Genomic DNA, 6,000 nt, shown 5'->3' on the forward strand with positions numbered 1-6,000 from the left:
TATACAAACCTCGGCCAGAACAGGGATTGCTGGACTCCTTTTATCCGGCCTTGTCTACGACTCGGCCGTCTACCCCAAACTCGTCCATCAATCCCTTACTTCATGGCCTCTGCAGTAATGTACTATTAATGAACTAAAACACTTATAAATAAAAGGATTGTGATATAAGATTGATTTTTGTTGTATTTTGTATTATTTATTTCAACTCCAAATTTTTGTTACTTTTACGGTCATCCCGTAAAACCCATATCGAAAAAACAAACTGAAATATGGATACACAGAAAAACCAGAAAAATAAGACCAGCGCTTGGAATCGAACCCAGGTCCTCGGCATTCCGTGCTGCGTGCACGTGCGTGCGTGATTGTGATAAAGATGAAACTGTTGTACCCTGGCCATAGTTTTACTCGTACCTCGGACAGTCGTCGAAAAAATTCAAATTGCGAAAGTTAAATTTGCAAAAATTAAACTGTGAACCAATAGAATTTCTTTGCTCACCGGCGACCTTCAAGGCTTCGACGTTTATGGTCGCGGGTGAGCAAAGAAATTCTTTTAGTTCATTGATAACGGACCTTCGCAAAGTAACGCCTGATTCAATCCATTACTTTAAAATGTGTGCGGCTATTGGTTTTCTTATGTACATTTCGTCCCTGTGTAAAATTATTGCATTGATTTTGGTGTAAAAAAACCGTGGTGGCCTAGTGGTTGGACCTAATGGCCTCTCAAGCAGAGGATCGTGGGTTCAAACCCCGGCTCGCATCTCTTGAGTTTTTCGAAATTCATATGCGAAATTACATTTGAAATTTACCACGAGCTTGACAGTATAAAAAACATCGTGAGGAAACCTGCACATTCTGCGAAGCAATTCAACGGTGTGTGTAAAGTTCCCAATCCGCACTGGGCCCGCGTGGGAACTACGGCCTAAGCCCTCTCATTCTGCGAGGAGGCCTGTGTCCAGCAGTGGGACGTATACTAGGCTGGGAAGATTGATTTTTGGTGTACAAGTACGTGTATACTGCCGCTGCGTTAGAAGAATGTTTTTCAGATATTTTGTTGATAATAACGTATCTCTGCAAAATTATTGGATTAGATACGATACGGATAAGAAGGACAGACGAACGAAAATCACGTTACGTCTAATCTTGTCAATGTTACAGACAGCTAGCCGTTGACATAATTTGACAGCTCTTAAGATAATAAATTTAAAACAATGACACACTCGTTGATATAATATCATCAAATAATGCCGAATTTGGGCAATCAGTGCCCTTAGTGTAAGTTTTCGGTTACAAAATACGTCTCGATCGCGTTCGCGTTAAAATCTCAATTTGTATGGAAACACGAACAGCGCCTCTAGCGGAACGTTTGCGATGTTCGTGTTTCCATACAAATTTAGATTTTACGCGAACGCGATCGAGACGTATTTTGTAACCTAAAACTTACACTAGGGGTACAGGAGAAAAAATCCGTGTACGAGTAGTTTAGAAAATTGGTACGGTTTGGTACGAACGGTTATGCCTTGCAGTATCCAGATGAACATATTAAAAGTCCTCAAGGGTGGGGGGTGTGCAGAGAGTGTAAGGGGGGGCTGAAGGTATCGTTTTTCAGATTTTTGCTCATATCTCGGATATTTGTATGAATAATATTATAATTACTTTGGCATAAAGATTCTATCTTAAATTTTCTAAAAATTAGATCATATTCATTTCTACGATCAATACTTTAGGAGATACAGGGTGTTTTAAGTTAACAAGGTGATAAAAAATAGACGATTTTTAAGAAATGAATAACGAAGTAGGTTTTAAAGTTTTATTTAAAAATATAAAAATTGGTCAAGTGCGAGTCGAACTCGTACATGAAGGGTCCCGTAAACAGTTCAGTAAAGGTTTTTCTTAAAATTCTTCTAATATAAGTTTTTTTTGCTAACTGTACTAAGAAGACGAAGCAAACTAGTCCAAACTCGATGCGGTCATGTAGTTTATCATAGAGTTCCTATGGTCACCCGCTAGCTTTATCATCAGATCAACTCCATGTCTTAATAATATTGCATTGTCCTCGGATTTTTACATGCGTGTAAAATTTCAGCTCAATCGGTTGAAGATATCCACTTCAAATTTGAGTTAAAAGATTCCACCCGAGCAAACATAGTTTAATTACACTGCAAATAATGATAATGCTTGTGATAAGTTTTTGTTAAAATTTTCATTTTTAATACAAGCTTTTTTGCCGAATCTACTTTTTGTTGACTTTTTTTTTATTCGACTGGATGGCAAACGAGCAAGTGGGTCTCCTGATGGTAAGAGATCACCACCGCCCATAAACATCTGCAACACCAGGGGAATTGCAGACGCGTTGCCAACCTAGAAGCCCAAGATGGGATACCTCACGTGCCAGTAATTTTACCGGCTGTCTTACTCTCCACGCCGAAACACAACACAAGCAAGCACTGCTGCTTCACGGAAGGATTAGCGAGCAAGATGGTGGTAGCCCAATCCCAATCGTTTTGTTCGCGGGTCTTTGATGTTTAATATTATGTATTTATCTGTATATTATATCCGTACATATTTATCCTTTGCCTAAGTACGAGTACAAGCTTTGCTTAGTTTGGGACTAACAGCCTTATTCATAAAAAGTTAGAGCCTCCTTGAAGGCTCCTTGAAGGCCCAATGCTAAAAAACATGATTCATATACGTCTGTTAGCGCTAATCAGTCGATCAAGGCTCTGCTAAAGTTAGAGGACCGTAGACCCTCCTTTATCTCCCTGCTAATTCACAAAATGGCCGCCACAAGTATGAACAGCTGACTTTGACAAGAGCAAAAAACCATACCGAAGATATTTATAGTGGAGGTAGGGCTACGCAAAGATTAAAAAAAAAACAGGAAAATTTATTTTCAGGAATTTGTATTTAAAAATCCTCTAAATTAGCAACAATAAATTAACAATAAATATGAAAAAAAAATTAGGATGATTAACATAATTATGGCTTTTTTCACAACATAAACATGCGGATTGGAAATGGCGGGAAAACAAACATCTCGGTTTTTATTTTTTTTCCTGCTAATTTGCTGTCACTGCTGTCATTTTTTTTTTAAATTATCGATTAGGCCATTTTTTGTCTTTGATTTGTCAAGGTGGCCAACATAACGCGTCTAATCCGTCTATCAGCAGCTCAACAACTAGCAGACTGCTAGCAAGCGTTTATGAATCATACTTCTTGACAACCGTCTAACAAGCTTAATCAGTCTGCGAAGTAACCGACCGATCAAACCTCAATTAAGGATTTTTTATGAATAAGGCTGTAAGTCAATTGGCAAAACTAACCAAAGCTTGTACTCGTTCTCGTTCTTGTGCTAATAAAATTTAAATTATAACGCATGCGTGGTTTGTAGAATGAGGGACAGACTTTAGATATTGGTGTAATGTTTGGGCGATAAGTTGGACGTTATGTTCAACATTATCGCTGCAATCTGACAAAACGCAAGAGGTACATAAACTGGATGATATTCATTTACATATATTGACGCATTTGTTTTATCTCTAGGCACTATCAAACCAAGAGCACAGTAAAAAAAGGAGCAGTAATCCGTCTCGGCAGCATCCTTGATATAATTACCTACGCCGGCTCGGTACAGCCACCAGCACCAATATCTGACACAACAGCAGGTGCAGGTTTGCAGGTGGTAGGACCTTGTGCAAGGTCCGCCCGGATTGCTACCACCATTTTGCTCGCTAATCCTGCCGTGAAGCAGCAGTGCTTTGACTGTTGTGTTTCGGCGTGGAGAGTAAGACAGCCGGTGAAATTACTAGCACTTGAGGTATCCCATCTCAGCCCTCTAGGTTGGCAACGCATCTGCAAAACCCCTGGTGTTGTAGATGTTTATGGGCGGTGGTGATCTCTTACCATCTGGAGACCCACTTGCTCGTTTGCCATCCAGTCGAATAAAAAAAAAAAAAAAAACAATCGTGCATAAATATCTGATACGACTCTTTTTCTAGAGCTGGAAGGACGTTTCAGATATTTTTAAACGCTCCGCTGTGGCAGATATTAAAGGGGCTCCTAGACGGGCCATATTTTCACTGCTATATGTGGCCAGTAACTATTGGTGTCCCTGTCTAACATGTGAGTAAGAGAGGGACACCAATAGTTGCCGGCTACAAATTGCAGTGAAAATATGGCCCGTCTACGAGCCGCTTCATGCTGGTGACTGTACACAAACGCGCGATAGGGCTGCCTACTCTACTAACTGTCACTCTTCAGTTATGTATTTGATTTGATGATGTCATATGAAATTTAAAGTAGGGAAAGGATTAGGAAAGATTTAAAGATGGACTAAGTAGTGTTTAACAAAAACAATGCATTTTACTTTATTTTAAACCACAAAACGTATTATGTTTTAAACGGTTTTATTAGGCTTCATCACTACGTATATTTGTTACCTACAAAATAGCTCCGGAGAAGTATTTGGGCCTGTTTTGGGAAGTACGCAAAAGCTTTATTGTTGAATCTACGAGTATAAAAAATTGCATTCTGATAAATAACTTCAATAGATACGTTTTTATTATATTATATTCATCATCATCATCATCATTCCAGCCTATATACGTCCCACTGCTGGGCACAGGCCTCCTCTCAGAACAAGAGGGCTTGGGCCATAGTTCCCACGCGGGCCCAGTGCGGATTGGGAACTTCGCACGCACCATTGAATCGCTTCGCAGGTTTGTGCAGGTTTCCTCACGATGTTTTCCTTCACCGCAAAGCTCATGGTAAATTTCAAATGTAATTCCGCACATGAATTTCGAAAAACTCAGAGGTGCGAGCCGGGGTTTGAACCCACGACCCTCTGCTTGAGAGGCGATAGGTCAAACCACTAGGCCACCACGGCATTCCATTCATTATATTATATTAGATGAATTTAAACATCCGTACACTGAACAATACTATATCGTTGTGACATATTAAGGTACGCAATAAATGCGCGTGAGTCCGTAGGTAACCGCGGAGCACTCGCGACTGATGGTTGCCGAGGTATGCTGAGAATTCGTGGCGCTCGCGTATAACTCGCGTTCCGGCCGTTTGTATGAAGACGGTATACTGCTCCTTTTTTGTACTGTGCCAAGAGAACCGAAAAAGCATCAATCATTCAATATATGACATTTGTGATAGACAATATTCATATATTTGTTCTAATTTTTTAGAAAGTTATCATATCTCATAATATTTATTTGAGAAAATACACTTGGCATAAGGAAATATTCTTTTAACTTCGACTGACGTGATGGGTAAATAGTCATTCTTCTGTACCTAATGTTGCAGCTTATAATGTGCTGATGTTCTCTTTGATTTCAAATTCTTTATTTTGTAATAAGATATATCATGTTTTTATCGTATGATATCCTGGATTTTTGATATAACTTTTTTACCTTTTTATAAGCACGTTTAACTTTTAATCGCAGTCTCAGTAATGAAAGTGGCTTATCAATATTAAAAACGATCTCTAAAGACGCTTTTAGTTTCAGTTCGCCTCATCACTAGTGCTACTAAATTACCAGAACAAATGAGAGATGAAGAAAAAGATACAGTGTTCATAAATAATTTAAAACAACTGTTAATTAAAAAATCATATTACAGTCATCATCCATCATCATCCCAGCCTATATACGTCCCACTGCTGGGCACAGGCCTCCTCTCAGAACAAGAGGGCTACATTACAGTGTTCAACAATATTTAGAAGATAAATTATAGTATGTATGGAATGCAAATATATCAATGTAATAAAATAAAATAATAACAAATAAAAATAATAATCTATGTAATAATTAATTAATATAATAATAATATTTATACTAAAAAATATTAATTTTGTAATTGTAATCTTAATTGCTGCGCCCAACAGGGTACATAATTTGATCTCATAGTCACACCACCTGTAAAACCATTATGTGCAATAAAGTATTGAGTATTGAGTACTAAATTGCCGAGAGTCGCCGATGTGTATTCATG

This window comes from Choristoneura fumiferana, chromosome 17, assembly GCF_025370935.1.
Source record: "Choristoneura fumiferana chromosome 17, NRCan_CFum_1, whole genome shotgun sequence".
Taxonomy (NCBI): Eukaryota; Metazoa; Arthropoda; class Insecta; order Lepidoptera; family Tortricidae; genus Choristoneura; species Choristoneura fumiferana.